The following is a 15,633-nucleotide window of genomic DNA, read 5'->3' on the forward strand; positions in this document are numbered from 1 at the left end:
AGTCACCAGGACCAGATGGTATTCACCCAAGAGTTCTGAAGAAATTCAAATGTGAAATTGCAGAACTACTAACTGTAGTGTGTAACCTATCATTTAAATCAGCTTCTGTACCATCATCCTCCAAATGACTGGAGGATAGCTAATGTGACGCCAATTTTTAAAAGTGGTTCCAGAGGTGATCCCGACAATTACAGGCCTGTAAGCCTGATTTTAATGCCAGGCAAACCGGTTGAAAGTATAATAAAGAATAATATTTTCAGACATATAGATGAACATAATTTGTTGAGGAAGAGTCAACATGGTTTTAGTATAGGGAAATCATGCCTCACTGATCTACTAGAATTCTTTGTGGGGTTCAACAAGCATGTGGACCGAGGGGATCCAGTGGATATAGTGTATTTAGATTTTCAGAAAGCCTTTGACAAGGTCCCTTATGAAAAACTCTTATGCAAAGTAAGCTGCCACTGGATAAGAGGGAAGTGCTCTTATGCATGGATTGGTAATGGTTTAAAAGATAGGAAACAAAGGGTAGGTATAAATAGTCAGTTTTCAGAATGGAGAGAGGTAAATAGTGGTGTCCCACAGCAGTCTGTACTGGGACGAGTCCTATTCAACATATTCATAAACGATCTGGAAAAAGGGGTAAACAGTGAGGTCACAAACTTTGCAGATTATACAAAATTACTAAAGATAGTTAAGACCCAGGCAGATGGCAAAGAGCTACAAAAGGATCGCTCAAAACTTGGTGACTGGGAAACAAAATGGCAGATGAAACTTTATGTTGATAAATGCAAAGTAATGCACATTGGAAAGCATAATCCCAACTATACATTAAAATGATGGGGTCTAAATTATCTGTTACCACTCAGGAAAGAGATCTTGGAGTCATTGTGGATAGTTCTCTGAAAACATCCACTCAATATGCAGTGGCCGTCAAAAAAGGGAACAGAATGCTGGGAATAATTAAGAAAAGGATAGATAGTAGGACAGATAATATCATGTTGAATCTATATAAATCCATGGTACGCCCACATCTTGAATACTGTGTGCAGATGTTGTCGCCCCATCTCAAAAAAGATATATTGGAATTGGAAAAGGTTCAGAAAAGGGCAACAAAAATCATTAGAGGTATGGAACAGCTTCCGTCTGAGGAGAGATTCATAAGACTGGGACTTTTCAGCTTGGAAAAGAGACGGATAAGGGGAGATATGATTGAGGTCTATAAAATCATGACTGGTGTAGAGAAAGTACATAAGGAAGTGTTGTGTACTACTTCTCATAACACGACAACTTGGGATCACCAAATGAAATTAATAGGCAGCAGGTTGAAAACAAATAAAAGGAAGTATTTCTACACACAATGCACGGTCAACCTGTGGAACTCCTTGCCAGAGGATGCTGTGAAGGCCAAGACTGTAACAGGGTTCAAAAAAGAACTAGATAAATTCATGAAGGATTCATCAATGGCTATTAGCCAGGATGGGTAGAAATGGTGTCCCTAGCCTCTGTTTGGCAGAAGCTAGGACTGGGTGACAGGGGATGGATCACTTGATGATTACCTGTTCTGTTCTTTCCCTCTGGGGCACCTGACACTGGCCACTGTTGGAAGCCAAGATACTGGGCTCGATGGATCTTTGGTCTGACCCAGTAGGGCCGTTCTTATCTTACTCACTTTTTCCACACCGTTCACTATTTTATAGACCTCTATCATATTACCTGATGCATCTCTTTTCTAAGCTAAACAGCTCTAATCTTTTTAATCTCTCCTTGGACAGAAGCCAATCTGTACCCTTCAGCATCCTTGTTGCCTTTCTCAGTACCTTTTCCAGTTCCACTATATCCTTTCTGAGATGGGGCAACAAGAACTTGACACAGTATTCAAGGTATGGGTGGACCACAGATTTACATAGAGGCATTGTGATATTTTCTGTCTCATTTTCTATCCCTTTCGTAATAGTTCCTAATATACTATTAGCCATTTTGATCATTGCTGAACACTGAGCAGCAGTTTTCAGAGAATTATCCACAGTGACTCCAAGATATCTTTCTTTGGTGAGCTATAGCTCACTTCATCGTAATGCATCCGATGAAGTGAGCTGTAGCTCATGAAAGCTTATGCTCAAATAAATTTGTTAGTCTCTAAGGTGCCACAAATACTCCTTTTCTTTTTGTGAATACAGACTAACACGGCTGCTACTCTGAAACCTTTCTTTGGTGTAACAGCTAATTTAGAACCCATCATCATATATGTAGGATTATTTTTTCCAATGTGCATTGGTTTGCACTTATCAACACTGAACTTCACCTGCCATTTTGTTGGCCAGTCACATAGTATTGTGAGATCCCTCTGTAACTCCTCGTAGCCTGCTTTGCATTTAACTATCTTGAATAATATTGTATCATCTACAAACTTTGCCACTTTACTGCTCACACCCTTTTCCAGATCATTTATGAATATGTTGAACAGCACAGGTACCAGTACAGATCCTGGGGGATCCATTGTTCATGTCTCTCCATTGCAAAAACTGACCATTTATTCCTACCCTTTGTTTCCAATATTTCAGCCAGTTACTGATCCATGAGCCCTTCCCTCTTACCATTGCTACTTAATTTCCCTAAGAGCCTCGATGAAGGACCATGGCAAAGGTTTTCTGAAAACCCAAGTATGCTGTATCAGCTGGATCACCCTTATCCACACGCTTATTGACTCCCTCAGAGAATTCTAATAGACTGGGGAGGCATGACTTCCCTTTACAAAAGCTGTTTTGACTCTTCCCCATCAAATCATGTTTATCGATGAGTCTGATAATTTGTTTTTTTCCTGTAGTTTATACCAGCTAGCCTGGTCCTAAAGGTAGGGTCATCAGCCTGTAACTGCCAGGATCTCCTCTAGAGCCCTTTTTTAAAAATCAGTGTTACATTAGCTACCTTCCTGTCATCTGATACAGAAGGTGATTTCAGTGATAGATTACATACTACAGTTAGTAGTTCTGCAATTTCATATTTGACTTCCTTTCGGACTCTTGGATTAATACCATCTGGTCCTGGTGACTTATTACTGTTTAGTTTATCAGTTTGTCTAAAATATTGTCTTATTACATGTCAATTTTCACAGTACTTTAGATTTGTCACCCAAAAAGGATAGCTCTGATGTGGGGATCTCCCCCACATATTCTGCAGTGAAGACTGATGCAAAGAATTCCTTGAGCTTCTGAAAATGGCCTTGTCTTCCTTGAGTGGTCCTTTAACAACTTTGTCATCTAGTGACCCCACGGTCTGTACAGCAGGCTTCCTGCTTCTCATGTACTTCAAACAATTTCTACAGGTAGTTTTTGTGTCTTTAGCAATCTGTTAAAATAGTGATGTACAATCAATAGCAATAAAAATATCATCATAGAACCCTCAATTCCTTTTTCTTTTCAGTGAATCAAAATTATGTACTCTTAAGATTAGGACATAACAATACCACATTATAACAATATGTTTTACTTAATTGCCAAGAGAAATAGGGTTATGTATGACTTCCTTTTCCTGTTAATAATAGAATCTAATTCTGATATAGCACAGTTCATCGGTAGATCTCAAAGCACTCTACAAAGGAGGTCAGTGTCATTAACCTCATGTTTCAGATGCGGAAACTGAGGCACAGAGAGGTGAATGATTTGCTGGAGGTCACCAGCAGGCCAGTGGCAGAGCTGGGAGGAGACCCCAAGTCTCCTGAGTCTTGTTTCAGTGCTCTGTGAAATAGGCCACATTGCCTCCCCCTCTTTTATTTTTTTGATTCTGGATGCTCCATTATTGAAGAGTTTAAGATAAAAAGCCACCATATTTACTGTATTTACTGACCTGCTCAGAAAATTCTCTCTTCTGCCCAACAAATGTTAGGATGGAAATCAATATTTTTATTATCACAATTTTCCATTATTCTTTCAAAAAACAAACAAAAAAACCCACCACCCAAAAACCCATCTGATTGTTTTTGCGGCGAATGTGGGGGATAGGGTAGAGGTTACTGCTGTGTACCCTGAACTGTGATTTATTAATTTGACTTTTAAGATGGTGTCACAGTGTCAGAGGGAACAGACAGCTGCATCCCACAGCTGGGTATGGTCACAAGAACAGAGGCTTCCCGCCATTAAAGCTGGATGGGGCTGACTGCGGGACAACGGAGAAATCATCATGGGAATGTTCTCCTAGATGGCCTGGCTGGCCAACCGGGAAAACTAATCGGATGCAGAAGGAAGACTTCACCTGGCCCTATAACACAGACCAATATGGTAATTGAGCCCAGACACACATAGGGAGGGTAGGGACTTCCAGCAAAAGCAACTTCACAGAGAAAGGGGAACAGAGTGAGACAGGCAAACTGAGACCCAGCTAGTTCGCCTGAGCACTTTGGTTTTTACAAGAACGCAGGCTCATTCTGCTCTTTTCCTGTTACTCCCAGGGAAGCCCAGCTCACTTAATTTGTAGTGAAGCATAGATTAGATGAGCGGCAACACAAGTGTGGGGTGTTTGTTTTTTTAAACCCCTTTTGACCTAATGCATTGTTCCAGCTGCTGAATAAAGCGCTTTGTTCTGAGTACTCTGTAGATCACTATCATGGGACACAAGTTCCCCAGGGGAAGAAATGCTGGTGCCTGAAACCCAGTTGGACCTGCAGGGAGATAAGTGGCTGGTTTGCACAGGGTAGTGTAACCAGGTCAGGCCTAACAGAGGAAGAATCTCGAGATTCCACCCCAAGACAGGCCAGGGGAAGTGGGCCAAGGCCTGAGGTGGATGCACATAAAGACACCAGAAAGGAGAGAAAGGTGCTGCTAACTCTGCAACTATGACAATGTTCAATGAAAATAAAAAAAAAATTGTCAAAATTTCCAGAACAAGGAAACAGTTTTACACCTGAAAAAGTTTTGATTAAAAATGCAAGACAGGCTGACAGAGAGGTTGCTGCAGTGCATTAACCTATCCTGTGGCTGTGCTTTTCTCTGTACATAATACTATATTTTTACAACAGAGTTTGAACCTCAGATCCACATATTTTCAAGATCTGATGAGATCACAGCACAAGTTGGGGTATATACAGGCCCTAGGACAGGTCATGTTCCCATTGAACAAGGACAGGATGTTTGCAAGATTTCACAGTAAGTCACCTGAGCAAACGACGCCGACATCCTCAGCAATTCCTGCCTGGGCTGCCTCAGATGTGGAGTTGTCACAGAGAGTCAGATGAGTCTCATTTCCTGCACACTGGACCCTTCTCAGTCCTACAGGGCCCGTTCCTCGCTCAGACTTAGGGGGGTTATAAGCTTTCTCAGCAACTCCACACTGGAGCTCCCTGCACACCACACTGGCATCGTTCATGTCCCACTGGTCATCCAGCACTCTGCCCCACGCACCCCGGAGGGAAATCTCTACTCTCCCGTCGCACCGGCTCTCTCCATTCAGCAGTCGGAGTGATTCAGAATGACCTGGGCTCAGGAGAGATGGGAAATTCACTGAATAACACTCCTGTTATACATTAGAAATAATGCATTCTATGCAAGAACACTATGCATGCTATGCAAGAAATACTTCATGTGATGCACAAAATTATGGAATGGTGCTGGGGCTCCTAAGTTACTTTTGAAAATAGAAGTTAAGTCCCTAAATCACTTGTCACTTATGAAAATGTTACCATGGGCACCATCCACCCAGTGCAGTGAATGATGCAAGAGCTGAGCGAAACAAATAGTTTGAGAGCCTGCAATTAGACTGTATCATAATGTGTAAGCAAAAGGGAGCAGGGAGAATTAGAAAGGCATAAAAAACTTTACTGATGGTATTTCCTAAATTTGGAGTATTTGACTTTGACCAAATAATATTATCCTCTTTTTTTATTATTATTTGACGTAAATATTAGAGCTAGTTGAAACTCCCAATTTTTTTCCTGTGAAGCATTTCAAATGTAATATTTCAGTTTTTCTCAGGAAAACCACTTCTGAACTTTTTTCACCTGCAAAGATGTGAACATTTTTTTTTTTAAAAAAGGGGATGGGGGAGAAAGTTCTGCTTTCTTTGTGGCATGCTACCAAAAATATCCTCAGGAACTCATGTGAGAGAAGGGAAATAGTTATGATCAGCTGTTTATCCTTCAGCCAAAATGGAAGGAATTTCACTGAAGTAAGGGGAGGCACTTTCCTGGCCCCAGTACTGACCCTTTGAAGAATTGCAAAGGCCTGCTGCCAGCAATAAAGGCTTGAGGGCTTCTCCAGAAGGTGGCAAGAATATTTTATAATAGAAAATGTGAAGCAACCTCCAGAGTGGGGACCACTCCCCCCGTTACTACCAGAGTAACGATTTGAAGAAGGATGGGGACAGTGGGTTGGTGACATTTATTAAACTCCAAGGACAAATTCTGTCCCTGCTTTACTGCCCTGCATGAGCACACCTTTGCTGAAACTCTTCCTGGAGAATCTAGGGCTTTCCCTGATCATAACTATTCTGATGATAATATATTTAATTTTATTTTATTTGTAATATATTAATTATTATTATACGTGGTTTAGAATCTAGTTCCCTCTCCCCTTGCTGTGCCCTGAGGTTCCCCTGCTCTGGGGTCAGAGTCACACATTGAGGGGCCAGTGTCATTAATCCAGCATTACACTTACCTGAGCAAACCACACTGGCATCATTGTCGTGTGAGCACGGAGAGGCCTCCAGGGCAGTAACAGGGCAATGGCCCAAATGGGTTTCATTCCCTTTACAGTGAAATGTGTCTGTCCAGACAGAGCCAGTTCCCTTCCCAAAACTCGCTTCTCCTGGAGCCAATACAGCGAACCCACAGTCGAGCTGACGACAGAGAACGTTGGCGTCTGGTGAATCCCAGCGTGAGTCATAGAGGGTTCCCCAGGCACCAAGAACCTGGATCTCCACCCTCCCTGAACACGCTGTGCTGCCATTCACCAGCCAGAGCCCTGTGAGCCCTGGGGAGAAGGGGTTTAAAGAGGGAGCATTTAAGATATTTTAGAGCAAATAGAAAAAGAAAGGAAAGTCAGGGGCACTTGATCCCTTTCTCATGATCTTGGCTTGTTTGGGGTTTTGATCCAACCCTATCAAACCCAGCTCCCTACACAGTGAGATCAGTACATTGCTTCACTATAATCTAGAATACACAGAATTGGGATTTTAAATACATTGTGCTGAATTCTTACGTGAGCATATGACACCAGCATCATTCGTGTGTGAGCATGTCTAATTCACTTGTGATATCCTGGGACAGGAGAACAGGAGAGACTGATTCCCCACACACTGGAATTCTTCAGTTAAGATCAACACTTGTCCTTCTCCAAAGTGACCTCCTCTTGGGGTAGATACAGCTATTCCACACTGTAATTCATTACAGATAACGTTGGCAACTTTGAGATCAAAGTGTGCATCACAGACTGTGGTCCATGTGTTTCTATGTTTTATCTCCATACGTCCTGAGCAGGCACCATCTCCTCCAACCAGTCAGGCTTAATGTGTCCTAGAAAGTCAATGAAGGCTGAAAATTATAAAGGGGGCTTTGGGAGTTGGGGTGCTCCACTGGTATAAAACTTTACCTAAAAGCTCATTCTGGGTCAGTGGCAAAGTGAAGGCAGCAATACAAATAAAAAGGCAATATATTTTAAAAAATGGAAATAGTGGGAATTAGAGCAAATCAATATACATTAGAAGTTATTATATGAAGAAAACAGATAAGGGAAGCTAAAGATATCAGGATAAAATCCATGACTGGGAGAACTATGAAAAATAAGGAGTTTTTTAAGTATATTAGGAACAAACAAACAACCAAATCCTAACAATGCTATAGGCCCATTAGAAATGGAGATGGTAAAATTGTTAATAATCAGGCAGAAAAGGCAGAGGAGCTCAATTCACATTTCTGGTTTTGGACTGCAGCGGGATGTCTATTCATATCTGTGAAGAGGATGAATCTCTCTCCAATCTATTGGTACCTAAGGAGCATGTTAAATTGCATTTTTTCACATCAGCAGGCCTGAATACTGATAAAACCTCAGAATAATAGAAATGTAGAGTTGGAAGGAACCTCAAGAGGTGATCTAGTCCATCTCCTCACACCAAGGGAGGTTTAAGTATACCTAGGCCACACTGACAGATGTTTGTCTAACTTGTTGTGCAAAGTCACCAATGATGGGGATTACACAACCTCCCTACATACTCTGTTCTAGTAATTAATTAGCCCTATTGTTAGACAGGGTTTTTTTTAATATTTAATTTGAATCTCATTTGCTGAAATCTAAGATGATTGTCTAGTCCTACCCTAGGTGGATATGGACAACAATTGAGAAACAATCTTTCAGTTATTTCAAGGCTGTTATCAGTTCACCTCTCAGTCTTCTCTTCTGTAAACTTAAAATGTCCAATTCTTTCAACATTTCCTCATAGATCATGTTTTCTAAACCTCTTACTCTGTTTGTTGCTCTCCTCTGGACATTCTCCAATTTGTCCTTATCTTTCTTAAACAGTGATGAGCATAACTGGACACAGTACTCCAGCTGAGGCCACATCAGTGCTAAGCAGAGTGGGAAAATTACCTCCTGCGACTTACATATGACATTCTTGTTAAGACAATTCAGAATGACATTTGCCTTTTTCACAACAGCATCACCCATTTCAGTCTGTGATCCACTATAACCCTGCGATCATTTTCTGCACAACCGCTGCCTACTCAGTTGTTCCCTATTTTGGGGAGTTTTGCATTTGATTTTTCCTTCCTAAGTCTAATACTTTGCACTTGTCTTTCGTGAAATTCAATTTACTGATTTCAGACCAATTCTCCATTTTATCTAGATCATTTTAATTTTAGATTTAGTTGGGGATTGCTCCTGCTTTGGGAGGGGTTGGACTAGATGTCCTCCTTAGGTCCCTTCCAACCCTGATATTCTATGAATCTATGATTCTATGATTTTGAATTTTAACTCTGCCTTCCAAAGAGCTTGTGACCCCCTTCTCAGCTTCATGTCATCCACAAATTGTGTCAGTGTATTCTCTACTCCATCATCCAAGTCATTTATGAAAATATTGAATAGTACCAGATGCAGGAGAGTGTTATTTTTTATTTATCCATAGGAACACAGCAACCACAGGGAAAAGAATAAGGCAACTGAAGGCCTACAGGCTTATACCTTACCTAAAGCTCATCTTTTCCCTCAAAACCTGGACTGACTCAGCTTATCCCAGGAACCCCTGCCTCTGGGGATTGTGTTTCAGTCTCCTTCCCTGCAGACCCTGCCTCACCCCCTCTGTTCCTCAGGGCTCCCCTGTTAACAATTCCCAAGCTCCCTCTTTAAGATTTCCCACCTCAGGGGCCCATCGCAAGGAAGGGGCCTTGTGCTCAGCTTGGCCAGATGCAAAAGCTCAAAAGCCCTGACACCTGTATTGTCAGTTAAGTACCAGTAACTGGGTTCTGTGAAACCATTGTCTGCTGTCCTGGGACATGTGGGAAGCTCAGACGGGGATTGCGCTTTGAACCCCAGAAGAAAATGTGAAAATAGCAGTAAAAGGAACTGAGGTACATGTAATATTCACAGAAATACAGATATAGCCCATGTTCTTTGCAGGGGTCATAGCAGATAAAGAACTGAATGTGAGCTCCCAGTGTGATGCTGCTCCAAAAACGGCGAAGGTGATCCTTGGATGTATAAAGAGGGGAGCAATGAGTACAGCTGGCTGAAATGAAGGATTTCCAGTGTACAGGAAATGTCACTATTTTAAAATTTCCTGTGAATAGGAAATCCAGCTAAAATTTTGTTTTGGAAACTCCAGCCCATGGTGTATCCAACTTGAAATTTGCTCCCAGGAACCCCAACAGATGCAGTTTCACCACTCTTAACATCAGGACAAGTACGTCAATTTCTCAGAGCCACTGATGGGGCTCTGGGGCAGCCGCATCATGTGGCCTGTCCTGGACTGGGGACCCCTGGGCTTCCAGACTCCTTGGCCAGCTGGCAGCCTCAATAGGCAAATAGCCCAGTCCGGGTCATTCTGCAAAGCAGGGCTGCCCCAGAGCCATAGACCCTGGGACACTGGATCCCTGATGCAGACCCTGGAGCCGAGCCTTGGTTAGAGCTGGGGCTATCAGGGCTTGCTGGTTCCTATCCCATGGCAGACAGCCTGAAAGCATTGGCAGGGCTGCCCTGGAGCCCACAACCTAGAAAGACTAGGGTCTCCAATTTTGGGGCAATCTGTTTGGTGGGGCTGCCCCAGAGCTGCAGATCCTAGAAGAGTGGGGTACCCAGCCCCAGGACAATCTGCATGGCAGGACTAACAGGAGTCACCAGGGAACCTGGCAGGGAACCATGGACATTGCTTGTGGTTTTGAGAAAGTTCATTGAACCCCAATTCACTTTCATGATAAATGATGAGTTCAACAAACTGGCATTTTCCAATGAAACGCTGGTTTGCCAGATAATTTCCAACCAGCACTAGTAGGGAGGTGATTTTTCCTCTGTGTACAGCACCGGGGAGACAGATACTGCATCTGCTTTTAGTGTCTACATTGTAAGAAGGATGTTAAAAAATTGGAATGGGTGCAGAGAAGATCCACAATAATGATTCCAGGGCTTGAAAATGTGCCCGGCAGTGAGAGATTTCAGGAGCTCAATCTGTGTAGCTTATCAGAAAGATGACCTAGACGTGTCTTGATTTCAGCATATAGATACTTTCACATGGACAAAACACTGCATACTAAAGGTCTTCTCAATCTAGTGGGGAAAGGCATAACAAGAACCAATGGATGGAAGTTAAAGCCAAATAAATTCCTATTAGAGGCAAGGCATACATTTTTCACAGTAATACTGATGAAACATTGGAACAAACTACCAAGGGAAGCAGAAAATTCTCTCCCTCCTGAAGTATTCAGAACAAAATTGGATGCTTTTCTGGAAGATGTGCTTCAGCCAAACGCAAGTTCAGATGAAGTACAGGAGTAATTGGTTTAAATTCTATAGTTTTTGTTACCCAGGAGGTCAGATTAGATCTAATGCTCCCTTCTGACCTTAAAATCTATACAGCTAGGAATCAGAAAGAAAGTTAACGTTAAGAAAGTGAAGCACTCCAACATTCAGAATGCCAGACTTGTACTTGCCTGTGAAACTTTCTTTAGTCCCTTTTGTGACTGTGCTTGCAGGTTCATTGTCCAGAACATGAGCCTGGCAAAAGCATGGTTGGTGTTGCAAAAACACAAACACTCATGAGAAGTGCTAGGCGCTGGCACTTGCATAAACACATTCCAGAAGGGTGGTACCAGAACACTCTGATACAGGGTTATGGTGTAAACACACTCCCCAAAGATGATGAAAGAAAAACATTTACTCCCTCTGAAAGATAAGGTCAGGATGACAGGGTGATGGATAGAAATGTTTTGGTCAAACCAACATGGACAAGGTAAAGGGTGGTTACTAGCTACGTCAGAGGGACAATGCGTAACTTGATTTTATCACAGTACAAAAGAGAGGTCATGGGGGGGGCTTTTTCTGGCCTGGGTGCAGGGGGTGAGTGGGGAGTCTCACCACTCACTGAGCCAAGCCCATGATAGGGGGCCTACATGTGCCAGTGTAACTGAAGACATTGATCGGGGAGCTAGTACCGTCCTTTGTCAGCAATAAATCTAAATGAGCGCCTTCGCCACTGAACTGAGTCTGTGGTCTTCTTGGGCAGTTTGGTCGAGGCCCGCTGAGTCAGCTATCTGCGCAGAGCTGAAAACACACACAGAGAGAAAACATGCACAGCCAACAACTGACAACACCTGGGAGGTAGGGAATTGTTATTATCCCCGTTTTACACCTGGGGAACCAAAGCCCAGAGACACTCTATGGCCAAAAGTATCAAAAGCATCCACTGATTTTGGGTGCTCAACTTCAGATACCCACGTCCTGGCTTTTGAGAGGACTTAGGCTTGTTTAGCACAGCTCCCACTGCCTTCAGTTTACAGTAGTGCGTGCTCAGCACTTCTTCAAATTGGACGCTCATGGTCGTAAGGGGGCCACCCATAAAATGAGGAACACACAATTAATGACCAGCTGTGAAACATTTGGTTTCAGGGACTTGCCAAGCATCACATAGAAACTCTGTGGCAGAGGCAAGGATAGAATCCAATTCCCCAGGGCAGCATTCAACTGCCTTAACAGGAGACCCTCCTTTCTCTTCCTGCAATCCCCTGCCTCACACACAGCACACTTCACAGTTTCTGCAACAAATGAGGCAGAGATCCTACAGACAACCTCATCCTTCATGCCACAGCCCTGATTCAGATCACTGTCTATTCTGTGGAGAAAATAGCATGTTATCATGTAATGAAAGACTGTATCTTAATGCATACGCACAAGTGTGCCAAACTAGAATTGCAAAGACAACTTTAATTCTGCCATTTCCTTATTTTTTACAGCTCAACTCTGCAAAATTAATGTTCCTTAAAAGTAATGTTTTCTGAATAATTTCCTAGGTTTTTAAAAAAACAAACTGAAAAATCAGAAGTTCCAAGATGCGGAATCATGTTGATACCCACATGGATCGTCAGCAGGGTTGGAACCTTTAGATCTGCCACATAAACCTCTGCCACTTGAGCTAATGGAGTAACTGACAGCAGTAGTAGGTTGGCATCCTCATTGTGGACCAGCACTAGAGGGGAATCAGAAGATTTTTTTGGAGGGTTTGAGAAATATTTGCTGACAGAAGGGGAATGGCAAAACTCAGGGATACTGGGTTCCATTCCAGGTCTGGAGAAGTGTGTTCTCTATTGGTCACAGGCCCCTCTTCCCCTGTTTCCCTAAGACTAACCCCTTCAGCCCCCTCCCCTCCAACCTGTCCCAGTCCTGTCTCTTCCCCATCCCTTGCTCTCTGCCCCAGTCCCATTCTTCTTGTCTACCCAGTTCCAGTCTCCACTCCTCAAGCTTCTCATCCCAGTCCCAGTCTCCTTGCCCAGCCAGTCCCCATTTCCCGCTTTCTCTTCCAGTCCCACTTTCTCTCCATCCACCTGCCTCTGGACTCAGAATATCCCCCCTGCATCCTTATCCTCACCTACTTTCCCCGCTTATCCCGGTCTGCTTCCTCCCCACACTGCCTGGGCCCAATAGGTGGATACAGTCTCCCTCATCTCCGTTCTAGTGCCTGGTGCCACTCTGGCCCACAGCAGACAGGAGCATAATTTCAGCATAATTGTATTGGTTACACTACAACAGTGCTGCAACCTCTCTTCGTAGACCATCACCTTCTTGCAGTGAAGGGGCTTGTGTATTCCATTGATTCTCAGAGTTATGTTGTCAGGAGCTTCATTTTTCTTCAAATTTGGTATAATGAGAAGATTCCAGAAGAACTGAGAAATACCAACATGTTACCATCTTTAAAAAAGGAATAAATAGGAGTGTGGAAATTATCGTGGCATTGCCTTGCTGTCTACAGCAGGGAAAATTCTCGCCCATATCCTCTTAAACTGATTAATTCAGCTTGCTGAGGAAATATTGCCGGCATCTCAGTGCGGTTTCAGACCATCCCACAGGACAACTGACATGATCTTCATTGCCCATTAAATTCAGGAAAAGTCTCACGAGCAAAATCAGGACCTGTACATGGCCTGCATTGATTTGAAAAAGGCCTTCGACTCAGTCAATCACGAAGCCTTGTGGAAGGTACTGGCCAGATTTGGCTGCCCTCCAGAATTTATTAAGGGCCTAAGGCTTCTTCATGATGAGATGACTGCCACCATTCTCTGTAATGGCCTGGAGATGGTTCTTTTCATCTTCAAAACTGGGATTCAGCAAGGATGTGTTATTGCTGCAACCCTGTTCTCCATGTATTTACAAGTCAATTTGGTCTTTTTAAAGACCACCTCCCCACTGGAGTTGACATTCAATACAGAATGGATGGGTGGCTTATTAATCTTTGACGTTTTCGCTCAAAGTCTAAAGTCCTCAGAGCGTCCATTATTGACCTTCGGTACGCTGATGACTGTGTCATCGTCACACACACTGAGAATGCCCTTCAGTACACACTGGATTTTTTGGCACAAGCTTACCAAAGCCTACGACTCGCACTCAATATCAAGAAAACTAAAGTGCTCCATCAACCTGCTTCAGGCCTTGCACATGAGCCACCACAAATCACCATTGAGGGACAGACTTTAGAGCGAGTTGAGGACTTCTGTTCCCTCGGTAGCCAACTTTCTCAAAATGCAAAAACTGACAGTGAGATCCAGCACAGGATCCAGTGGGCAAGTGCTTCCTTTGGAAAAGTGCTCTGATGCATTTTCACAGACTGTGACCTACGGTAGGACAACAAGATTCAGGTCTATGAGAGAATTGTTATTCCTACACTCCTTTATGGATGGGAAACCTGGGTGACCTATCGAAAGCACCTCAAGAGTCTGGAGAGGTACCACCAAAGATGCCTCTGGAAGATCCTTTGGATCAAGTGGGAAGAAAGGGGGTTTCAAAGAGGATGGCTCTAGACTGTTCTCAATGGTAGCAGATGACAGAACGAGGAGTAATGGTCTCAAGTTGCAATGGGGGAGGTTTAGATTGGATATTAGGAAAAACTTTTTCACTAAGAGGGTGGTGAAACACTGGAATGCGTTACCTAGGGAGGTGGTAGAATCTCCTTCCTTAGAGGTTTTTAAGGTCAGGCTTGACAAAGCCCTGGCTGGGATGATTTAACTGGGACTTGGTCCTGCTTTGAGCAGGGGGTTGGACTAGATGACCTTCTGGGGTCCCTTCCAACCCTGATATTCTATGATTCTATGATTCTATGATTGCTGCACTGACACTAGCATCCTCATTGAAGCTAATGTCACCAGCATTGAAGCAATGATCCTCACTCACCAACTCCGCTGGGCTGGACGTTGCGGGCAGATGCCAGACTGTCGCCTCCCAAAACAAGCCCTCTACTCTCAGCTCGCCCATGGTCAGAGATCCCGTGGTAGTCAGAGGAAACCCTACAAAGACGCACTGAAAGTGTATCTCAAGAAAACTCATATGGACATCACAAGCTGGGAGGAGCAAGCACCCAACTGATCTCAATGACATTTCATCCTCCATCAGGCAGTGGCCCGCTTCAAGGAGAAGTACTTTGCCCTTGAAGTTGAAAAGAGAGAGAGAAGGAAGGAAAGAAAAATAACTTTCTCCCAGCAGGCAGCTGACCTGTCAGGAAACATCTGTACCTGCTGTGGGCAAATCTATGGTTCCAGGATGGGACTCCTGAGTCATCTCAGGACCCATATGTAAACCTGTGGTAGAGATCATCCTTGAATGGAGGGATCACCGATGATGGCAATGCTGCTGCTGCAACCAATGAGGCTGTGGATCTACAGACAACAGCCTCTTTCACTGTGCATCCCTGATTCATTCCCTGGGCTCCATCCATCCTGTGCACTGACTGGGGCAGGGGACTTTGGTGGAGGAGAATGTTTTGGCGAAGTTTGGTATTAATCAAACCAGAAATGAAAAGTGAAAGCTGGACGAGAGGGGTTGAGAGAGACAAAGTGGCTGTGGTAACACCTCTTATTGGACCAACTCCTGTTTGTGAGAGAGACAAGCTTCTGAGATTACATCCAGCTCTGTAAGATCAAAAGTTTGTCTCTCTCCAACAGAAATGGGTCCA

At 43.5% G+C, this 15,633-nt stretch overlaps 1 pseudogene; it reads right to left on the reverse strand.

The window, feature by feature from the left end:
• The window catches only part of LOC119854796, a 37,196-nt pseudogene extending 29,985 nt beyond the window's left edge, over nt 1–7,211 (reverse strand).
• Nucleotides 7,212–15,633: the final 8,422 nt, after the last annotated feature.

The sequence above is a fragment of the Dermochelys coriacea genome, chromosome 1, assembly GCF_009764565.3.
Source record: "Dermochelys coriacea isolate rDerCor1 chromosome 1, rDerCor1.pri.v4, whole genome shotgun sequence".
In the NCBI taxonomy this organism is placed as follows: Eukaryota; Metazoa; Chordata; order Testudines; family Dermochelyidae; genus Dermochelys; species Dermochelys coriacea.